This window comes from Urocitellus parryii, chromosome 11 (assembly GCF_045843805.1).
Source record: "Urocitellus parryii isolate mUroPar1 chromosome 11, mUroPar1.hap1, whole genome shotgun sequence".
NCBI lineage: Eukaryota > Metazoa > Chordata > Mammalia > Rodentia > Sciuridae > Urocitellus > Urocitellus parryii.
In genome coordinates this window covers 62,581,853-62,607,428 of record NC_135541.1, presented here as the reverse complement: position 1 = coordinate 62,607,428, position 25,576 = coordinate 62,581,853, and positions in this window count along the sequence as shown.

Genomic DNA, 25,576 nt, shown 5'->3' with positions numbered 1-25,576 from the left:
TAAACTTATTTTAGTTCTGGAGGCCAAGATTCAGGGAGGTGAATCTTTGACTCTAGTTGTATTAGTGGCAAAAAGAGAATTCAAATATAAGTCTTTCCAACTTCAATGTCAATTTTCCTTCAACTATGTTATGTTAACTCTATATTTGGCTTTCAAATGTGTAGGACAGAACTAAATTAAACCTTTAGTTATTTTATACATAGAACCTATAAAGAACCTACAAAGAAGGGCATTTGATTCTCAAATGGCAAAGCATTTCCAAAAACAAAAATGAAGACGAATAAAAGAAAAGCATTTTCTCATATGCATGAGATACCATCGTTAGCAATCAGTGTTTCAGTATAGGTGTGAAAGGGGTCAAGAATGTTCCCAGACAATGGGAAAAAGAGTGCTTAGCTAACTTTTACAATAACATGACTCCAGTTGTAGTGCTCAATAAATATCAGAAGGAATTGTTCTGACCGGTGAGTGTGGATATGTATATTACAGTTGGCTGAAATGATGCCTCTGCTTATAAGGAAGAAGAGAATTCTCACACACTATCCTAAGCAGTTTCCATGAATTATTTCATTGAACATCAAAACATCCCCCACTCCAACTCCAAAAGCAGCTCTCCTTAAACTCATTTCAGTTCTGGAGGCCAAGATTCAGGGAGGTAATAATAAAATAATACGGTGATCTGAAGTGTGTATAGCATGTTATGGTTACGATATAAGGTGTTCCCCAAAAGCGCATGTGTGAGACAAAGGAAGACATGTTAGAGGTGAAATTATTGGTTTCTGAAAGCCCTAACCTAATCAGTTTGTTTTTATCAATACCATGGTGCTGGATTCTTTGATAAAGTTTCACCAATGGAAGGATTAAATATTTAAGTTAATCTATTTTGAAAAATCTATAGAAACAACCCCCTTTGGTTAGCTTTTTAATTTGTCTGGTTGACCTTTCTACTGGAAGTGTTTGCTAATTACACTTTTTCCCTTTTCAGTTTCAGGTTGTCATTGATTCAATCTAGCCTATTCTTCCAGTACCTAATAAACCTTTTGCTTTTCATTTTACTTATTTATTCATTTTTATTTTTAGGTAACTCACACATGCTAACTACTATACCACTGTGATATACACTGAGAAATTTTTATTTTATTTTTTGACAGAGTCTCACTAAATTTCCCAGACTCACCTCAAACTTGTGCTCCTCCTTCCTTAGCATCCTGGGTAGCTAAGAATACAGGTTCTGTGCCTGTGCCACAGCATTTAGCCCCAAATCCACTGGGATTATAGGTGTAGCCACTATGCTGTGTATACACCTACACTATGCCAGTTTTTTGGCAGCCACAATTTCTAAGTCTGGATAATCATTCTTCATGAATAATATACTCTAACCTCTGAAATTTTAAGTCTTATTGCCCTTCATCCAACCTCTTCAATTTTATTGGTACCCTTTCAACAAAATAATAAGGTGATCTGAAGTGTGTACAGGATGTTATGTTTAAGATATAAGGTGTTCCCCAAAAGCTAATGTGTGATACAAGGCAAGACATTTTAGAGGTTAGAAATGATGGTGGAATGTGATGGACATAATTATCCAAAGTGCATGTATGAAGACACAAATGGTGTGAATATACTTTGTATACACCAAAGAAAAATTTGTGCTGTATATGTGTAATATGAATTGTAATGCATTCCCCTGTTGTATATAAACTAAATAATAATAATGGAAAAATGATTGGGTTCTAAAAGCCCTAACCTAATCAGTACATTTATTCCCTGATTAACTCGGTAACTGTAGGCACATCGTGTATGACTGAAGGAGGTGGGTCATGGGGTCATACTTTCAGGGTTTACACTTTGTCCTTGGTGAAAGATGGAGTCTCTCTGCTTCCTGGTGTCATGTCCTGAGCAACTTTCCTTCACCACACACTTCTGCCATGATGTTCTGCCCCACCATGGTCTCAGAACAGTGGAGTCAACTATCCATGGACTTAGACCTCTGAAACCATAAGCCCCCAAATAAGCTTTTCCTCCTCTACATCATTCCAAACATGACTTCACTTTGAGGAAGGTCTGCCAAAATAGCTTTGATTGATTTGAGTCCTTGCTGTGATTATCTGTCTCCTTTTTCTTTCTACAATATTTCTAAACATGACTTTTTTTCACTCGACGTTTTGCCAAAATATTATATAGTGAGAATTTTAATATAGTAAAAAAAACTCACTCAATCCATTTGAATGTCAATTTCTCAAACCAGAGTCTATAGTGGACCCTGATTTTGATTATGTCCTTTACAATTGCTTTTTTCGTCATTTCTTCATTAACAGTATGTGGGATCATATATCATTCACTTCAAATCCGACTAATTAGTTACACAAAACATTATGATTGTGTTTGTTTCTCAATATTTTTTAAATTTTTAGTTAAAAACTGTATTAGGGGAAGATTCGGGAATACTGGTAGAATTTGTTACCTAAGATCCTTTTTATACAACTTAAAAGATCAGATGCTTACATATGCATGAGTACTCGACTAAATTCAATTAACCATAGTGTGCCACTTTTTAAATCTATTTTACCTGTTCATAAATTTGATGTAAGTAATAAGATACTGGGAAGTTTCTTTAATCTTCTGTTCCCTATCATACTTCTGATTCAAACTCATTACAGTCCCATTTATGCAGGTACCTGTCACTCTGGACCTGCAATGTCCAGTACAGTATCTATAAGCCATATGTGTATATTAAACTTAAAATGATTAAAAATTAAATTAAATTCCTCAATTGTACTGGCTCCACAAGGACTTTCAAGTGCCACATGGTCACATGCACTTACTGTCTATTGCACTGAAGGGTACAGATGATAGAGCATTTCCATCATCATAGAAACTTCTATTGGATAGCATTGCTATACTGAGTATTTTGTCTCTAGTAAGGACTCTCTTTCTTTGAACATTCTCTATCTCAGTACACTGCCATCACTCTGCAATTGATAAATGTTTATTCCTTTTATTTGTCGTGGAGTAGTTGATACTATAGTTAGTAGGATTGAGTTATTTTAGACATCACCTAATCTTACCACTTTATTGATGCCAAGTTCAGCCCAGAGAGACTGATTTATTTCTTTGAAGCAAATGGGAGACAAGAACACTGGTTTTCTAACTACAAAGCCACAGTTCTACTTTTAGTAAATCATGCTGGATTCCTTATGAACTCAAAACCTCATGCTCATACCAAAAATCATAGAAAGAACCTGGCAGGATGGTGCATGCCTATAATGCCCAGTGACTGCAGGGGCTGAGGCAGGAGGATCAAAAGTTCAAGGCCATCCTGTGCAACTTAGCAAAACTCTGTCTCAAATTAAAAATGACAAAAAGGACTGGAGATGTAGCTCAATGGTAAAGCATCACTTGATTCAATCCTCAATAAGAAAGAAAGAAAGAGAAAGAAGGAAAGAGAGAAAGAAAGAAAGGAAAAAGGAACTAAATTACAGAGCCACTCACAAGAAAAAGTTTAGTTGCAGATTTGAGAGATAGAATTAAAACAAAATCATAAACATTACTAAGATGCAGTCATTAATCCCTAACTGTATAATAGTTGCATATCTAACATAGTATTTAAAAATTTTAAGTACATGGACATGTGCATTATCTTTACTTTTTGTTGAGAAGTAGTTAATAACAGAGGTGAATAGTAACAAATGCATGTATTCATTCAGAAAGCATTTACTGCACATGTACATGTGCAAAGCACTGAAAATACAATTATTAGCAAAGCGTATGTCTGGGCCAGAACTAGAAGTTACCAGGTCATGGGAACAGCACACTTATACCTAAGAAATTGCAAAGCAAGATTATAAATGCTGCAAAGGAAACCAATGTGGAATCATAACAAGCACCTCAAACTCATCCATGAAGAATGTCAGAAACAGTATTTAAGAGACCCTGTACTCACCCATTTCTTTAACCAACCATGAATTAAAATACAGTACGAGCACCAGTATTAAAGGAAAACAATAGATGACCACAGAAGCCTGCTCCATTGAACCCTCAGTATCAGAAAGAGTGAAGGTCCTTAATAGGTCTAACCCTTGGGCTAATATCTACTTTGATATTATCTGTCTGATACTTACCTAGACCATCCCCATGACCACATGATGGAGTGGTTGATGGTGACAAGCCTGTCAGGGATTCCCCTGAGAGGCAACTAATTTTCAGGAACAAAGAGTTTGGAACTTCTGGGGCAATGCACATGGGCATGGCAATTGTGTCAAAAATTCTTTATTCCAAGCAGCAATAACTCATATGCAAAGTAGCAAAATAAAATGAGACCTGAAAAACATGGAATTTGGGAAATAAGTGATAAGCATTATGTGATTATTGTATAAAATTATTATTCAGTGTCACAATATTTCATGCTTTATAAAAATGCAGCAGTAATCCATTTAGAGGTTTTATAGCAAGGTGATAAGGACAGTATTCTAAGTTGACTCTGGTATTACTAAATTATGCATTACTAAATGTTTGGTAATTGTCAATTACTTAAATCCTAGGCTTGGTCTTTTCACCAGCTTTCAAGGTGACTTCTTTTTGTTTCTGTTTTAATACCTATAAATCAAAATAGGAGGCGCTGAAATGATACTTGCTGTATACTTTGGAAAGGTCTTTTGATGATTGGTAGGTTAATGTCTATATGCACATTATAATAATTGCTTATAAAACAGAATAAGTACTTCAAAGGTTTCAGCTTTTCCCAAACATTTTCTTCCCCAGGACTTGTGTGGACGTATGTGTGCATGTGTGTGTGTGTGTGTGTGTGTGTGTGTGTGTCTGTATGTGTGTGCGTGTATGCATGCACGTGTGTGTGTGTGTGTGTTTCTCAAACATGGAAATCTATTAGCATCCTTCAGTTCTCTGGTGAGATGCTGTCCTCAATGAGTTATCAAAAGTATTCTAAAAGATTGCATTATTTGTGGCTTCTTAAGAATTCTGGTAATGCATTTAAACTAATGCTCTGTCAAATTTAATAGTTGTTATTGCCTAATTATCTGCTCTAGTGTGATAGTAAAGACTTTTCACATATCATTTTTCCCTAAGGAGAATGCCTTGCACTTTCTATAATACTACCTTCCTCTTTTTTTGGAGGAAATAATTCATTTTGCTCTCAGCTAAATAAACATCACTTCCTTCCTGAGAGCCTGGGTTTCTTGTATTTTGTTCTGTTTTGTTTGTTTTGTCTTTACATCTTTCCTTAGGTCTCAGTTATACAAAAATATGTTTAACTGGCTTGGCATTCCCATTCATGAAATACTGCTTTTTTCTTGTGGTTCTTGGCCTTATTGATTAGTTTTATGGCATTCCTTTCCGATGGGCCCTTTTGATTTTGACCTTATTCAAATTACATGTCCAGAAATATGTCTCATTTTCTCCAAAATTAACATTCCCCTTATTCAACTTGTAAGTATTTGTATCGCTTCACAGAGTACAATTAGCTCTTATGATGAGATAATCTTTTCCTTGAGATGAACTGTTTCCTATTTGCGCTAATTTTTATTTAGTTTCTCTTATTTTTATACAACCTTTTTACAAGTTTAGTGAACTCAATACCCGATTATAACATGCAAAGTATGTTATTATGACTTTTTTTTGCCTCCTAACTTGATCTTTTAAATCCAATCCACTTGGGAATTCAGGGTGCTGGTTGCCAAATTGAGACAAAGGTGCCAGGGTGTGCAGAGGATGTAGAGGACCTCTTTCAATAGAAGAAGCAGCAGCATACAGAAACAAATCTATGAAGCCAGAAATAGTCAAGGATGTGCCCAGATAGAGTTGAGCTTCCCTCATACTCCAAAGTTCTCCACTAAGAAGAAAGGCACTCTAACAACAGCCTGTCTGATCTTCAAGTACAGAGCATTGTACCAAACAACTCTGAAACATCACTGGATGCTTTCACTTAATTGGGTGAGGCAAAGGTCAGTGTTTGGGGGAGCTAGGCTTAAGCCCAAACTTAGGCTAATGAGAGGTCCTCTTCTCCCACCTGTCCACAATTTCACATTTTTTGAGTATCAATTTAACAAGGGAAATAACTTTTACATCTCAGGTGGATATCAACCCAATCTTAGGAAGATATTTTAGGTTTTAAACAAGTGGAAAGTTCTTCATTCTACTTCTTGAATGATTTGGCACCCTTTCCCAGACCTGTGTGTGTGTGTTTGAGTGTTTGCATGTTTGCACCTACAACACTGGGTGTCAAATAAATGATTATATTGATACATTGATAGACATAAGTGATTTTTATCTATCTCACTTAAATGTTCATCTTGAAAACTCCCGCCCCAAATTGGGAATGACCTCTTCTAGAATGATCCTTGGTTCTTATAAGTTTCTTTAAGTGAAGTCAGTATTAAAGATGAGATCTGGGTTAGGATAAACAATATAGCCTGCTACAATCTATTGGAGATAAACAAAGTAAAACAAGAGAAAGGAACATTCAAATTGCTAGAGTTACTGAGCAAAACAAATAATCAAAGGTCCTACCTAAAGGTCGTGAGCTCAGGCTAATATCTCCCTTTCAGCATGTTTTCTCTCTCTGGTTATAAAACAAAGGCTTTTAAAATTTGTTTAACCTTTCTTTCCACAGATAGTCAAGCATTACCATCTATATTGTCAAACTTAAGAGTGTTATCAAAGTATGGTTTCTTCTTTTTAAATTTATGCTCAAGTATAAAGCATTTCTTGATGGTTTCCCAATTAGTGTCACATGGACCTCAACACTCTAAAAATAAAACCATCTTCTGGCCAGGTGAGGTGGCACTGGCCTGTAATCCCAGTGGCTCTGGGTTGAGGCAGGAGGATGGAAAGTTCAAAGCCAGCCTCAGCAATTCGAGGCGCTAAGCAACTCAATGAGACCCTGTATTTGAATAAAATACAAAATGGGGCTGGGGATGTGGCTCAGTTGCCGAGTGCCCCTTAGTTCAACCCTTGGTAGCCCCAAAATAAAAAAAAATTTAAATAAACAAAACCATCTTCCAACCTCAGACAAAGCCAATCCCCCAAAATATATGCATCACACCTGACATTATAAGCATCTCAAATGTCACAAGAATAAAGCATGCACTTACAATCCTCCTTTGGCTTTTGATTGCCATGGGCCTTTGAAACATTCTTAATATTTTGAATTTGAAGTTTTAACTCTGAGCTCCAATTTCTTAAACACTAGTAAATGAATGTAGGAATTCAATATTCAATATCTTGTTTTGATATAAATCTTGCTTTTTCAAATACACTGGCAAAATGACAGAAAGCATCACCAAATTAGAATTTTTAAAAATCAGCACAGAATTTGAAAACACTACCCCTAAGATCAAGCAAGTCTTTTTAATTAGTAGCATTTGTACCTAGTTTCTACAAGAGCTAATTCTTAATAGTCACTGAAATACTTGGATGATAGTGTGCTTTAGTTGTGTTCTGTATTCATGGCTTTTAGGTAGCAAACAATTCCTTTTCTCAATTTATCAGAAATTTTTGGACTATCTCCAAAGACTTGACTTTTACTTAAAAGAATCAGAATAAATTGAGCTTTGGTAAAAATATCCAAACTGTGAAAGAATTTAAATGTGTGTCCAACATTTTTGTATTCTGTGATAATTATGTGATAATCATGAAAAGAAGCAGATGTAACATCTTCTATAGAGCAAAGTATTTCTAGTTTAGCCCTACAGGATTTCTGTAGATTATGATATCACAGTGAATTCAGTACCAAAGACTATCAAGAACACAAGGCAGTAAACCACCTTGAACATCAAGCAAGAGAAGGGAACATTCAAATCGCTAGAGTTTTATACACATAGCCTTTGCATAGTGTCTGGAATGAATGACAAAGGGTACAGTTCCCTTTTGTAATGGAGGTTTGGATTCCTCCAATGATGTCAGTCTCTGGAATAGTTAGCTTCATGCAGAGAATTACAGGATGTGATTCTAAAGACAAAAGAGAATCTATAAGGATAAAAAATTAAATATTTAGGGATTGTCATTGTCCTCCTGAGCTGCTATAACAAAATACCCTAGATTAGATAATTTATAAACTAAAGATATATATAGTTCACAATTACAGAGGCTGGGAAGCCTAAGATTAAGGAACCAGCAGTTTTGGTGTCTAGAGAAAGAAAGTCTGCTTTAAAGACAGTGGCTTCCTGCTGCTTCTGTACATGGTGGAAGGGATAAACAAGGCTTCTCAGGATTCTTTAATAAGGGCACTAATTTAATTCATGAGAGGTGAGCCCAAATGACCTAATCACTTCCCAAATGCAAGACCTCTCAACCTTACCATATTGGGAATTAGAATTCAACATGTGAATTTTGGAAGGTAATAGCATTATAAAATATACAATCAAAATTATAAAATTAAATCTACCAGAGGTAGAGTAAAAAGACTCAGGAGAAACTATGAAAATAAAATCAAATAATAAAATAACTTAATAACTAATCAAGACAATGACTAATCAAGAATTTATTGATCAAAGTACCTTATATTCATGTATGAAACTGTCACAATAAAACTCATTATTTTATAAAATTAATGTGCCTTAATAACTGTAATAAAAAGGCAAGAATGTACCAACCACAAACTTTCAGCAAGAGTCATGAGTAGGAAACTGATACAAGAAAATTTTTAAAAAATGATTATATCTATTTGAAAAGCTACTCAACCACATAAGAAATAAGACTGTAAAGTTAAAATAATAACAATAATACTAATAGCAAATGTTGGTGAGAATGAGGAAATATGAACTGCATTTGTTACTTTGGGGGCTGTAAACTTATTCAGTCATTTTGGACACAACCTGGTAGCAGTTAAATTAAATACATAGATATATTAAAACCTACTAATGTAACTTCTGTGTATGTACTTTGAAGGCACTCATATGTAGGTATACTAGCAGACAGGATCAGAAATGGGCATAATAAATGCTTTTTTTAAGAGAATGATAATGGTCATACCTTGTGCTTCTCTAGATTTATCTCATCCTCTCTCTCTCCTTTTTGTCTTTCAACCTCCTTTCCTGTCTCCCTCCCTTCTTATTTCACCTCCTTCTTTCTTCCCTCTCCTCTTTATCCCTTTACTCGTAAATTCTATTTGCCTTTCTTTTCTTCCTGCAGAGCTAGGCCGTTCTGTGTGATGCTTTTATTTCCAGTATTAGAGGGTTTGTGCATCTGCCCTTCCCTCAGTAGATGGAAAGGTTCCTGAAAGCACAGACTGCTCCACATTCGTGGTTTCATACTCATAGCCTTTGGATGGTGTCTGGAATGAATAACAAAGGGCCACAGTTCCCTTTTCTAATGTGAAATTATGCCGTACACCTGTCCATCTATCCACTATCAGGAAATATTTACAAGCTTTAGTTGAGAAAGGTCTTATTTTAGAATACAAGTTGATTTAGCTCTAAAAACAGTGAAGAGCAACTATAAGCTCCCTTGTCTTCAGACTCTGATAAAACAGCATGAACACTCTTGACTTTACAAAGTGTTAATGTCTAACTCTTAAAATACTAAAGCTATGTAGTAAACTATTATAAGAACTTTGGCCTCCTTTGCGAACATTTTCTTTTCTGCTTCAGAAATAGAAATTCACTGTAGCCAGGTGATCAGCCTGCCTTAAGACACGGTTTCCACCTCACCCAGCCAAAAGAAACTGATAGTTAAACTTCAGAATATAGGCTACTGAAGGGAAATACTTTTTGTGTAAGATTTACCCCCAGTAAACAGAAGGAAAAATCATTTAAAAGTTTGAAGTATGTTTTGGCAATATCTAGTTTCAAGGGAAAACAAATATGGAATAGTTTAAAATCTGCAAAGTTGAATTAAAATAGAACATGGCACAGAGCCTATAAAGCAAACTGCTGTCCTCATATGGAAGGCAATATATTAAGTTTTCCTTAGATTCTGCATTAATAATGACATTTTTAAAATGTACCCTTTCCTTATAGTGGTTTCCAACTCCCAATCCCATGAAAAATGGTGTAATGTATTTGTTAACATTTTATAAATGCATACATTTAACTTCCATTTTAAAATTAAGTTTAAAGTCACTTTAAATAAAAGTCATTATTTTCTAAGTATTTCCAGAGATTTCCAGTAGCATGACTAATCTGTGCTTTGTGTTCCTATTAGACATGATATAGGAAACGAGTACAACCCTCTTAGTCAAACTAAGAGTTCAACTTTTAGTCCAAAAGTCAGATGGAATAATGTACAAACCACAAATTTGAGATAAGAACCTCAAAAAAACTTAATAAACACCAAGCTGTGCCATTTGCTGGTTATATAACTTTGGACCTTATTTTTCTCATCTATAACATGGAGACCGAACATCTACTAAGCTTATTATCACATAAGAAGGATTAATTGAGAAAATCATGTAAAAGAATTGCCAATGTATGTTGCATAGGTTACTGCAGATAAAAATTACTACAATATTTCTCTGTCCTTCCTGCTAGATAAGGCATAAGTCTAGGATAAGAACAGTCAAATGCTTTTATTTAGATCCTCACAGTCCTAACAAATATTTGTTAGTACATAGTCAGTGTTCAATAAAAGTTTGGTGGATAAATATTTTTTAAAATGACACTGTAACAAATATTTTAAAGTAGTGAATTTATTAAAAATATAATTAAAGATTAAATTACATTCTAAAATGGAATATAATTGCATTTGGATATCTTATACACTATCATTCAATCATTTAGTTTTTGAAATCTGTAAGAAAAAAATGTACTACAGTAGAAAGAGCAAATGTCCTTAGAATCACACTCTTAACTGATGAAGCCTCTTGGCTACATTCTTCAATTCCTTCATTTTTTTTTCCACTTGTGTAATGTTGTATTTTTCCTAGGTGTGACATTGAGTAAATGAGATTAGGAATGTAGAGTACCTATTCCAGTACTTGGCATATAGTAATTTGCTGAATACATATCAACAAACCCACCACCACCACTTCCGTACTGATCTAATAATTTACAAATCAATTCATCTCTACAAAATATAAAAACTGTCTGTAAGCTGAGTTTGGTAGCACATGCCTATAATCCAAGCTACATGGGAGGCTGAATCAAGAGGATCCATGTTGGAAGCCAGCCTGGGCAATTAAGCAAGACCTTATCTCAAAATTAAAAATTTAAAAAGAGCTAGGGTTGTAGCTCAGTGGTAGAGTACCCCTAGGTTCAATATTCAGATGGAGCAGGTCAGCAGAAGCCATATGTAACAGAAAAACTGGACCTATCAATAAACAGGAAAATGTCTTAATTGAGCTGAATAAATTTTCAAGGTGTAACCAGAAAATGAGTTGATTCATGTGAATGAATCTTATATTTGCATTTCTACCCCAAAATGATCCTGCACATTTAACTATTTGTCAACTCTGCGAAAGTGACACATGATTTACACAAATCTATGCCCTAAATTCTCAAAACCTGTTTGTTTTTTTTTTAATTTCCCTTATTTTTCCCATTTCTATGAATAGCAGGGAAAAAATTCCAGGTGGGAAAACCAGTATTTTAAAAATCATCATTGACTCCTACCTTTCCCGTTGAGTGTTCTACCCCAACCATCTATGATATGGCTGATTTTGTTCTTTTAAATATCTGTCACATTCATCTGCTTCTCCTCATCTCCATCAGCATCACTTTGGTGCAAGCTATCATGTCACACCTGAACAGTGCAGTAGCCTCTCAACTTATCTATCATTATCCTTTCTGCCCCTTTCCCAACTTAGTCTCCAAATCTGGGATGATCTCAATCAAACAAATAGAAAATGCTGTGTGATACCCTTATTTAAAACATTTAAGCTGTATCCATTGGCATGATCCACTAGCCCCTATTATCTGCCAAGGCTCCATGTAGCTCTATAGCAATATCTTTCACAACTTACCCATATCTTCCCTTACTCTGCCTTATTCACAACTAATTATTCAGAAGTTCCACATCTTTGTTGCCACAGGACTTGCCTCCCTTTGCCTGGGAACCTCTCTTACTTCCCACACTCTTCCTTCCTTCTTACTAAATCCTACTCAGGCTTCAGAGTTTAGCTTAAACCTGACATCTTCAGAAAGCCTGAAATTCTGCCAAATTAAATCATCCTCTGGCTTGTTTTCTCAAACACTTCTACTTTTCTTTCATAGGACACATTCCATCTTATACTTAAATATCTATGCATTATTTGATTAAGTTCTCTCTTCCATTTAGACCAGAAACTCTTTCACTCTTCTGCTCACTGCTTTATATTTGTTAGGGTCTCCACGCTGACATATCACAGATACCAAATGGCTACTGGATAAAGTAACAATGGAAGAATGTAAACTAAGCTGAGGCCTCCATTATTCTTTTTCCATCAATTTTCACCATGGTATCCCTACCCCATAAAACCTGGATAATTTTTGTGTGTTAATTTTGTTTTTGAAATGAGAGCAGAATCTTGGAGTTCTGAGGCATAGGGTGGATGATGGAAATGGTTTTGCTGAAATGAGATCTACAGGCAGTTTTAATAATTCTAGACATGAGGGCAAACAAAAATTAAAGCAGGAGAGTCTACGTTGGGTTTTAAAGCTAGCCTTTCTCTGCTTTTCCATTTTCTATGTTCCAGTTTTGGGGTACTGGTAATATGGTCTTAGGAGAAGGATAATGCACAAAGTATAGATGATAGCCTGAAGGCTAATCTATCCTCTACTGGAAAGAGAAACAGGAGCTGCTTCCTATTATCAAAAGGTCAAGAAAGGGTCCAAAAAGGAATATAGAGATGAGCTTTTCTTATATGAACAGGGTCAGGGATCAGTCTACAAAGAGCTGGAAAGTCAGCCTGGTCATTTAGAGTGGAAATGGGAATGAGGATGTTGGTTTTGTCTCAGAAGCTAATTTTGAACTATTAAGAATGGCTTCTTAAAAATCTGCATTGATGAGGATTTTGACACCACATCTGAGTCAAAGAGCCAAGTGAGCTCTCATCTATTAGAGATATAAGGCAGGCTTTGACTGGGTACTGGCACAATGCAAGCTAGGTATTTGTTTTCACTCTTTAGAGTCCAGAAAGGTGATAGGAAGAAACAGTGGAAGATGGGATTAGTGTTCCATTTATTCATGTTTCAGGATTAAGAAATATAAATAAGCTCTTTGAAATAAGAGCTTGCAATATCTGCTCCTTACCTGGGCCAGGCATTGTGTCCATCACTCCTGATTAACAATTTGGAAATAGGCCTGAGAACTGTAGATACAGAAATTCTAAATGGTTTCAACCTAGATATTTATGAGAGCTCATGACAGGGTTAGGAGAATTTTTATTCTAAAGCCTTCTCATAATCAATATTTTCTCATTTTAAATTCACAACCTGTGATGTAAAAATACCTGAACATGTTTAATAAGATCAATTAAATATTTAGCTTGACATTGTCAACAGGAAATGGAACATTTGCATAGATACAAGCACTGCTACTTTTACCATTCCAATGTGTTTCTCTGCTGTTCAATTTTCTGGTCTCACTTATGCCACAGTAAATGTCTCTAGAGATAATGTGGAGCCTGGCTACCCTTAGGGGAAGGCGAAAAGTGAGTATGCCCAGTTTGCATTATTTTTTTTTTCTTGTTGTGAAATCGAAGCTCAGAGTTCTTTATCAGTGTTTGTTGAAATATACATTAAAGGGCTTACTGATATTTATCTGCTTTCACCATTAGTTGTCAGTGTGACATTAACGTGTAATGAATGCCTATAGATTCTCTGTGTCAATTCAGAAAACACATACATATTGTTTATAAACACATTTTCTCCCATCTGCTGCTCTTGTCTTACCTCTGCTTTAAAATACGTAAGTTGATTAGAGTTGTGTGGGTGGAGTAATATCTGCCATGCCAAACCACCTACAGGCTGTAATATATCACCCATGTCTCTGGGGGATCTAACTCACTAATTACTTCTCTAGAAATATACAAGAGGTCACTTGCCTGCCACCTTTCATCATTACTTACCCACCAACAAGAGCTTTAAAATGATTCTAAAGATATGAAATGAAAATGAGTGAGAAACATTTATAAAACCTGGAAGCCAAACTGGTTGGTAAGAGCTCAAATCACAGTTCATCTGGATGCAGTAAATACTGCAGGAAATTATTTGAAAATTATTTTCTGTGCCCAGTAGTCACAAAGAAGAGATCAACAGGGAGGAAAAGCAGGAGGTTCCCTTGTCTCTTCTTAAAAACATGTAAGATTAAAAAAAATTGTATATATATATATATATATATATATATATATACATGTATACATATATATACACACTACACACCCACACATATGCCTAGAGATACACACAAATGTGTGTGTATTTCTTTTTAATCATTTGTAAACTTTGCTATCTTAATCCTCTCCCTTGTATTTTAAAGTGATTCTTTATATATTTGTACAAAGGTTTTTGAATCCTTTAAATATAGTGCAGTAAACATAATGGGCTTTTCCGTATCTGAGCTGGAATGGGAGTATAATTAAGGATGTCAATCCTCGGTTTTCAGTGCCCAGAGAACTGCTAGCTTTAAAATCACGAAGTTCAAAAAATCCTGCTTCTCAGTTCATCTGTGATAGATCTAACATCTCTTTCTCCACCTCAGGGCAGAGCCCAGTGCAAGCTTGGAATAGACCTCTCCAAATGTCTCTTTTCCCTACTTTCTTTCAGATATGGGAAGATGATAGGGGTATAGGGATAGCATCAATTTTTCTAAAGAGAGGAAGAGGGGAGGAATTCAGATTTATAGAACATGGTGAAATCAAGATATTTAAAATAGAACAGGCTTATCCCTCATTTTTGGTAAGGAAATCAAGGCAGAGATAAAAACTATTTTTGTACATTTCAATAAACCTAGTGCATATAAAAATCAGCTTCCTAGGTCTAGATTTAGCTTTGTAATCATATGACAGTGCATCTCCTTTGATTCTCTTATATATATAAATTGACCCATATTTAGTATGTATACAGGTGTAAGCATGGTTTCGTGTATTTTCAAAAAGTGTGATAATATATCCAGCCATCCTCTCTGAAGGGGAAGTAACTACCCAGGATGTTCTGTTCTTATTTCTGGATCTTTACAGGATATCATCAACCCCTTCCAGTCCTTAGAGCAATAGCTTTAAGATCTTCAATACTAAATGTCATGCTATAGCCTGGAACTCTTTGGTTTGCTGAGATTCCTATCATCTTCACCAATGCCACAATCTCCAACATCTAACTTAATAACCATTGATGTCTATGAGGACCTAGAGGACATGTAAAGTTACAGTCATCTGGTACCTTAAAATTACCCCAAATTGAATCTAGCAGAGAATATGGAGGAGCCTGATAAACCTTCCAGTCTGGCTTAATCACATTTTAGATTCAGGATTAGCCAATATGCCAAATAGATGGTTCCATTTCATCTTCCAAACAAACTCTCTAGTCTAAATGAACAATATGATAAATGAAGGGAAAAAATACTGTGAAAGGAAAAACAAAGAGTACTTTAAAGATATCTGTGAGGACTGGGGTTGTGGCTCAGAGGTAGAGCACTCACCTTGCAATCTCGCCTAGCATGTGTGAGGCACTGGGTTCCATCCTCAGCACCACATAAAAATAAAATAAAGATATCATGTCCACCTATAACTAAAAAATAAATTAAAAAGATAAAAAACAAGATATCTGTGAAACTAAAGAGAAAGTTTTTATCATCTTGATTATTTCAAAAGTCTGGATAAACAATAATATAAATAATCTTATTTTTTAATCATTCTTCCCAGTTAGCAAAGAATAACATCAAATTAATCCTTAAAAGAAGCAGATTAAGTGTGAAGATCTAATATGTAGATGAGTTTTATAAATAGATTTTGATAAATTGTTCACAATCACATGATCATGTGACTGAACTTAGATATTCTTAATCTAAGGTCTTTAACATCATACAACATGCAAGAATGTTATTTTTCTTGCCTCACACAAATTTAGATAGTAAGACGACTTGTACAATTATAAATCTGTATCTGAATGATATGAAACTTGAGTGGTTTCATTATTGAAATTATAATCAACTAAGCGAGATTATTCTTATCTCTATCACGTCCTAGCATCCACAGGGAATGACTGCATTCAGTATTACCTTGATGGTAAAGTTTTCAAGAGAAAAATAACACAATTCATAACATCCTTTGAAACAATCTAATGTAGGCATTTAAGGAAAAGAGACCTTGCTTTTTTCTAAGTACTAGAAGTCAGGGGTGCTTTGAAAAGTTTTAGGTGGTTTTCATAAGGCAAATTTCCTGTCTTAACACTTTCCCTGTTGAAAACAGACAGAGAAGCCACAAATGGAAAGAGGGTGCTCCATTAGTCCACAGTAATTTCCCTTATACAAATTAATAGGAGGTGGATACGGAAATAGCTCTGAGTTCACCTTCCTGTGGGGGTACCCACTCGAATCTGTGCTGGCTTCCTCTGTGAGTAATTGGGCAACCAGTTGGGGGGGGGGTCAGCTCCAGACAAAAGAAACTGATTCTGAAGGACAGACTACCCACCCTGATTTTGCACACAAGAAAGTCACTTTTCACTTTTCTCTCTGTTCTGCACATTTCCTTTTTTCTTTTAAACAATCACAACACAAGAGCCCTGCCTAAAGGTATATATTGTAAACCAAATGGATCACTGAGCTTTTGGCCCCCGGCTTCTGTGGCTTTCTCATCCAGGATGCTAATATTTCTACAATTCACTAACATGACAAGAACATGATATGCTGCTGCTGGCATTCTTCCTTTGAGGCAACAAAAAATAAAAGGAAATCTGAAAGCTGTACTTTATTAGTAAAAATTGCCAAGAAAAGCAATCTATTTGATGATCCCCAAGGCTGCACTATCATCCCAGAGTTGAAAGTGCATTGTCTGTTTCAGAAAGGGGTAAAAGCCAAGAGACGGAGTTCAGTATCTGGGTCATCACACAATGTTAACAGGAAGCTCACAGCTGAAGTGGAAATATACTCATGCTACTGGTAGGACAATAATCCATCAGGGTGAGACTCATATCTCTCCCTCAGTCTGCTTTTCTGTGCCTGCAAGACTGAAAAAGAAAAGGGAATCTATTCCCTGATAGACAGTTCCCTGACAATATTCTTACAATGTTCACTTCTTAACAGTCTTCTATCTGAACCATTGCATCCTTTCTCTTTATCTTGTTCTTATAAATTTATCCTTGCATTTGAAGAATGTTCACTAACAGAAAACAAAAATGCTTTTTCTCATCAATGAAAAAAAAAAAGAAAGAAAGAAAGAAAGAACTTTTTCTAGGTCTAGGGCGCTGGTGCTGTATGATTTCTGCCTCAAGGGTCTAGAGTTTCAGCTCACAGGAACACCTGGAGCTCAATCTCTGTGCTAGCACCTGGGCCATTTGTTCAGCATAGAGAAATGAAGTTGTGCAACAAGTCTTCTTTCATCAAAACACCACTCAGGTTGTAATGACACCTCTCTTCACTTGGTCATTTATGTTCTGCACACAAATCTGCATACAATTATTTGGGGGACAGAAGTGATTTTGGAGGCTCTCAGGGAGGGACTATATCTGTGACACATTTTAAAGGGTACTGACAATTGTTTGGAATCTTGCAGATCAATTTTTGTTGCAACACAAGAATTTCCTTCCCCATATTACTGCCAAGTAGCTGTCCAGTGTCAAGCATTTATGTATTTGATGAACCTTTATTGAACACTAAGTTTTTAGCAGTTAGCAAAACACAAACATTTTTTTTAATATACATAGTCTTGCCCTTGATATTTTCATATTCTAGAACAAAAGCACACATGTACCCATTATAAGAGGAGTACTAAAACAGAGGTGAAAAAGTGATAATTGATTCTGGGTTGCTGAGAGTAGAAGGTGTCCCAGAAAAGTCAATAATAGGGTAAGATTGTGAAGGATGAAGGGATTGCAACCAGATAGAGGGAAAAAGGACATTCTAGACAAAGAAAACAAAGTAGGCAAGCAGCTGAAAGTGCAAAAATTCTGGAATTATTAAATTCATGTAGACACATCAAAATTTTTTTCTCTTGGGCTATGCTAATATGGTAGCCACCAGTCAAATATGGATATTGAACACTTGAAATGAAGGTTAATTAAAATTTAAATGTGTCATAAGCACATTTAATATACACTAGATTTAAAAGACTTAGTATTTTAAAAAAGATTATGAAATGGGTTTATAATCACTGCTTCATTAAAAATTACCCTGATTAAAAATTAAAAGAGTTTAGTTAAACTCTTTTGAACTACTAAACTTCCAGAGTACCAGTTTAAAGTACTAAACTACTACAGTTTCTGAGGTTCAGAAATTGGAGATTAATTCAAAATCCCTACTGAGGTTCAACAGAAATGTCAGTCAGGACTGCAGACATTTCAAGGTTTGAGTGAGGCTGGAAGATCCTATCCCTGGCTGATATACCTTAATATTGTAAGGACACCTCAGAATCTTATTGCCTGTTGGTCAGGGCCTCTGTTCATTGCCTTATCACCATCTCCAATAGAGAAGAGTCCTGATGATATGCTTCTTGTTTGCCCCTAGAGTGAGTGATCTAAGAGAGAGAAGGCCAACAAAAAAACACAAAATCTTTTATGATGTAGTCTCCATCATCCAACTCATCATTTTTGTTTAATACTATTTATTAGAAATTCTTTACTAAGTACAGTCAATATCAAAGAGAAGAATAATTTTATTCCACTTCTTGGAAGCAATATCAAAACTATGATCATAGGTTAAATAAAATTCTACACTTTGGCCTTATATTGTTTTATTTCTCCCCATATGCAAAATATGCTTCTTGTCTCCCACCGTTTCTAAAAATCTCCTTCTATTACAGTATCATCTTGACTGTAATAAGACTAGGACCTTGTCAACTAGTTAGGTGTAGGTGCAGATGAGGCTCCTTGAATAGATTTATCCAAAGACTTGAACTAAAGGCACAAATTATATATTATCCATACAGGCATAAAACAATTGCTACCAGCACAACTGATATAAAAGGAGAATAAGAAACACAAAGGAGCCACTAGTCCACAACATTTCTGAAATGGAGCCAGGAAAATGATGGAAATACCTTGACAGAGTTCCATTTCTTCATAGGAATAATTCTTCATGTCTTGAAGCTCTATTCTCTGGATGCTTGGTTCCACCCTCTGACTCATCTTCCCTTTTTCAAGAAAGTTGCCTTTGTTTTTAGCTGTATAATTTTCTCAGTCTCCTTCCTGCATATAGAATTCTGGAAGCTAAATTGTCTCTGTTTTTTTTTTTTTTTTTTTTTTTTTTTTGTACTGTCTCTGTACCTTTCCATATAGATAGTGCTTCTATGAATAGAATTTTTTTAAAAAAACTTGGTAGATCTCCTATGACTACTATTATGTTTTGCTCTGTTAGACGAAGACATATCCACCATTTTAGTTAAAAGAAGTCCTTCTTGTGTTGGCTTTTCTTGAGATGACTAAGGAAAAATGCTCTTTAGTGTTTAAAAGTTGAAATTACTGCATAGTTGAGAAGTTCTTTGAGGCCTACAAGTAAACCTTTCACAGGAAGGCTTTTGTCAAAATGAACTGTGCAGTTCAAGAAATACCAAAGATATTTCTAAGATCCTATTAGGGAATGTTACAGTCATATCCACGACTCCACTTTCAACCATGTTTTCTAAGCAGTGTCCTGGATTTGATTTTTGCTTGTAAAATATTTTTTAATTTTAATATCTTTCTCCATGTAGGAAGGCTGAGGATTTTCAAAGCCATCAAATTCTGGTTTCTTTCTGTTAAAAATAGTCATTCCTACAGTTTCTCTCCTCTCTCATATTATTTTAAGTAGCAAGAAGAAACAAGTTGGTCTCTTTACTACTTAGCCAAAAAAGCTCAGCTGAATCTCCTAGTTTATTGGGAACATTTTCTACTCTTCCTGTTACTGAAGGTAATAACTTGCTAAAATTCTGTCATTAGATACTAGGGCTTTCCCTGATGTCCCCTAATTCTTCATTCACAGCTTTTCAAAAGGTATTATGTTTCTGAAAACAGTATTTACAAGATTTTTTTTTAAAAGATCTTCTAACTTCTATGCACTGCCTGGTTCCAAAGATATCCCCACATTTTAGGTGTCTGTTACAATAGCACCCTTCTGCCAAGTACCAAATATGTATTAGTTTAAAATTGTCACTAAACAAAGCATTTCAAAAATTTTGTATCTTAGGACAACAAACATACCTACATAGTTTCTGGAAACCAGGGATAAAGAAGCAGGTTTACTGGAGTGTTCTAACTCTGATTGTCTTATGGATTTCCAGTAAAGATGTGTGCCAGAGCTGTTGTCTTCTATGGATTGGCTGTGGCTAGACAGCTTGCTCCATTGTGGCATCAATTAGCTATGAGCTGAAGACCTCAGTTCCTCTCTACATGGTCTTCTCCAGAGGTCAATCTATGTGTCCTCAACATTTGGCAGCTGACTTCCCCAGAATAGTGCAAGAAGGAAAGATCAGAAGCCACAGGATTTTATAACCTAGCCCAAGAAGTGATATGCCATCTGCCATATTCCGTTGGCCATGCCAAGCAATCCAAATACAGTGTGGGAGGAAATCACACAAAGGTTACACATCTTGAAAAACATCATTGAGGGTCATCTTGGAAGTATAGAAGTATCTAATTAATAATTTTTTATTGACTATGATTTAGATCATTTATTTACTTGCTAAGATATTTATATCTAAGTATAATGTTTATATTTAAACTTAAATATAAACAAATACAAATATATAAGATATGAATATCATAATTTCATCACATATAAATATATAAATAATATAAAATGTAATGTATTATTAAATATTTCCCCCTTTATTTTTTAGTCTTTTAACAATGTGGCTACTGAATAATTTAAACTCACATATCCGGCTCATATTATATTTTTATTTGACATCACCAACCTAAGATATGAGAAAACATAAAAGAAAAAAATATTTAAAATCAGAGGGAAAAAAGTAGAAGACAAATTGTGAAACATCTGAGTCCCCTTTGATGGAGTTTAGATTTTTTTTTTCTCTAAGCAAAGAGAAGACCTTGAGATTTTGAGCTGGGAAGTGACATTATCAGAGATGTGCTTCAGGGTGATTATATCTAACAGCAGGGAGTTGAAAGGGTTACATCAAGAACACATCAAGGAAAGATCCACAAGTCTTGAGCCCAAGAGAAATGAAAAATTTTAGAGTCATGTCCTCAGGGATCATACTTGCAGGCTTACAAAGGAGGAGTATACCAAAGGGAAGAGGGGTGGATTCTTGAAGAATTTTTCACTAGAAAGTGCAGGAGGGAAAAGACCAGAGAAAAGAGAAGGAAGAAATTGCCAAAAGTTGGAGGGGAAATAAAGTCAGGCAGCAAATTGGCTATTACTGACCTCTCTGGGGGAGGTAATCCTGGATTCTAGATTTAGTTTCCTGTTCTGGGAGGTTCTAGATGTTCCTAGAATCATCCCAGAGCAGCAACTCTACTGAATGATTTTTCCCTTCACCTAGAAACCACGTTGCATTGCAAATGGGCGGTGACCTCCTCCAGATCCAGTGATTGGCCTAGCTCTGAATATCTCTTTTTAAAACTCTTGCCAGCTCTTATCCTCTTGTCAGACTTCTGGGAAGGAGGCTGTGGTGGGTAAGCACTTTTGGTGTCATCCAGAGCTCGGGTCTAAGTGTCTATGATGTGCTGCTATAGAAGAGGAAGTGAAAAGAACAGCTGGCTTTATTCAGTGGAGATTGAAAAGGCTTTTAATGAAAAGTTTAAATTACTCTCCCATCTTGAAAAAAATGCTTTGTCAGTAGCCCTACAAATGGTGAACTCAGTAGCATTTTGGATTATGGAATATATAATTCTTTAAGTTTTTAGACATACATTTTTCAAGTAACTTTTTCCCTTGTGCCAAACCTATTTTCTGAATTTTTATATCAATTTCATGTTATCTTACATAAACCGCCATTGTTTAAGTCTTCTGTGAAAATTGATGTTAAAGATACAATTCATTTGTTGACAATGGAAATAATTTAATATTGCAAAAAAAAGCAAAGCAGTAAAAAAATAGCAATCATCTTCATATATGGAGTTTCTAATTATTTTTCCATTTGCTATCACTAAATTTTAAAGCATTGCATGCTATGATTGAGTACAGTCTTGTAAACAGAACCAAGAGAAATGAAGAAAGTTTTTATTTGGATGTCACTTTTCTCCCTTAACCTGTCTGATAATTTGAGAATTTTTTTTTAAGCCCACTAGTAATTGGAACAAGTTCAACAATTCTCATAAGACATTAAATAATCTTATTCGCTGCATTGTTAAGACATGTTCAGTCAATTATATTTGATGAAGAATGAATGAATATTTATTTTTCCATCAATATGAACAGGTTTTTTTTGATCAAGTAATTTTTATAAGTTAATTATATCCTGAAAGTAAGGAAATCACACAAGCAATTGCTATTACAATCCCAAGAGTGAAACAGTGTAAAAAAAAAAAAAATTAAAGTCATTCTTTATTCTGGGTACTTAGCAAGACAGTGTATATCTTTAATTTTTTTCTCACAATTTTCATTGGTGCCTTATAATTATACATAATGATAGCATTTGTTTTTATATATTAGTATATGCATATTGAACATGTTTTAAAGATACTCCACATGTTCTTTTTTGTAAAAAAATATGGCCTTGCACATTGTGTTTGGTGAATGGATACAGGAAATAAAAGAGGGGTGGGTGGGGGAGAATCTCCATTCAGATGAAAATAAACATTGAATCTGTATCTTGATTACTTGCTTCCTCTCATTTATTCAAGCAATATTTATTAAGCAACTACTTTATCCAAGGCATGCTTATATATACTGGGTGATGCAAAGTTTAATACAAAGCTGTTTCCTTTCCCAACATGACTACACAGAACACAGTAGGAGAAGAAAACATTTATACAGCCAACTACAATGCAAAATAATAAATACTATAATAACAATACTCTGCATTTCATTTGATGTATTGCAAAGCTTTTTCTTTAGCATTAATTTATTTAATTTGATCCTGATAACAAATGCATTTATTAGGTACCTTACTAACCTGACTTCATCAATTAATATAAGGGGAGGCTGAGACACAAGAGAGTGCTCCATTTCCTACCCTCAAAAGAAAACAGAAGATACAGAGTGAAATTCTACTAAAAATGTACAATGGAGTTTGCTATAAAAGGTAATTTTTTAAACTGATGATGATGATGACAATAATGTTTTACAGAAAAGCTGATATTAGGACAAAATACTGGTGGACTAATGACATTTAACTCAGGAGGAAGGAACATTCTAGATAAAGTATATTGTCAGTTTTGTGGAGCTGTTTTCCCAATTGAAGGTGCTAGGATCAGTATTCTGGAATTGTGGGCAGGGGTGGAAGAAGGTGGATGTGTAGTCTGTCATTCTGAGCAGCTTCACCTCTATCCCCAAAATTAAAGGGAACACTTGAGAAAAACTTTTTTCTCAAAAACTTTTTATTCTTGAAGACTTTATTTAATTCTTGAAGACCTTAAGTGTTTGCGCAGAAGAGTAAAACAATAGATTTCGTGTACTAAGACAACTTAGGTGCGCACACAGCGGGCTGGCTGGAGATACGGGATTATTGGGTGGACCAACTAGATCCATAGGGAGTGTACAAAATCCAGGAACTTATTTACCTCAAAAGTAGCTGGTGAAGCCTGAGGATTGTTTCTCCTGCTCCACTCACTGCCTAGGGATTCAGCATTCAGAGAGGTGCAAAAGAGACAATTAGACCTATTTTGCTACAAATGCCTGTGTGAACAGTTTACTAAGAGAACCCCTTACATGGCTGTTGATGAATCTGCCAGAAACCACGAGTCTGCCAGGCAAAAGGTAAAAATTTCAAGATGTAAACAAATATCTCTAAACCTGTAAAGAAAATCTGCAGCTGAATTCATTTTGTATAAGGATATATTACAAGCTGCAATTATAATAACTACATCCCACAGGGATTTTTGCATTCTGAATAGGTAGTTAAAAATGGTTTCCTCAGCTTGAAGTGGCACATCTTGCTATCACTTGTCAGCTCTTCAAATGTGTCAGAGTTAGGAAATGTGTCATTGATCCCAGCATTCTCTGTGATGTAGGCCGACTTAGTGCAATTCAGCTAACAAAACAGCAATGAAGGGCAAGGTCCCAGGGCCAGTCATCTGTCCTCAGGGAAGGAGCTGGCAGCTTATCAGGCTATCAAACACTTGTTGGGAGTCGCAGCAGCTCAGTAGCACTCTTACCCAAAGGCACTGAAAATGCTTCAGTTTTCCTTAATAATACTGAGCATTTTTGTAGTAGTTTCTAATCTTTAATTAGTTAATCAGAACACCATCCCTATGAGATAGGTAAGGATAATTATCCTCATTTTACAGATGAGAAAACAAACACTAAGAGGTTAAATGACTTTGACAAGGTTATTTAGTGAGCTGAGGAGGCAGAGCCCAAATCAGACAACTTTCAGACCTGCAAAAATAAAATGCTCTTTAGCACACAGTAAATATGATTCTAATAATGTTTAAGCAATCCATATGATGTAATTGTTTTCCTTTTTATCTAAATGACTCCGGGCCTTAAACCGAGTCCTTGGAATCATCAATTAGTGATGGGTCGTGACTAATATGGCAGCATGTTCTGCTGTTGGCTGCTACCAGGGCTAAACTGGCTACAAATGCTGGAGGAAAATGTAAGAGGATTACAAAAGAAGTATCATAAAGAGTCCCTTTGACACTGGGTTCAATTGAAAGATAATTAATTTTAATAGCCCTCCATAAGGATAAATAACTCTCAAGAGCTAGTAGTTCAATGGAAGCAAGTATCAAACTATTAGGAACAAGTCAAGACTAATTTTAAATCACGTGATTTTTAACCCTGTCCGTCTACAATGGAAATCCATTACCAGCTATATTCTGGAAATACTGTGCATCATTATTTGCCAAAATTGACCAAAGAAGTGGTAGATTTTTTTATATTTCAGCATCATTGATTAAGTACTAAATTTAAGCTGAAATTTAAAATTTAATATCTATAGTTCAGATATTTTGAAATAAATGTTTTTACCTTAATGGTGAATCCATTAAAGAAAAAAAATCAAAGTTAATTTCTACTCATCTACCCTATTTCCACAATCTAATGTATCCACTGTATTACTGGAATCATTTCAGTAGTATTTTTCCACAAGTGCAATTGTCAGATTGTAAAATCACAACCCTCATCAACATTAAGACATTCAGGCTGCCCACTTGTATATCAACTTCTGTGTAACCAACATTGCACAACTCCAGTGTCTCCACATTTATGTAGACATCACAGATGTCATAAAACTTGCAATTCTTTGGCTAGTAGGTGTGCTTGCAATATTACAATTTTTATATATGTACAATAGGTTTCTCAATCTAAAACTCTTGCATGTCCTAAAAACAAGCAATTTTCTGGGAAAGACCTTAGGAACATAAAGCACAAAAAAATCACTATAAATAACATGTAA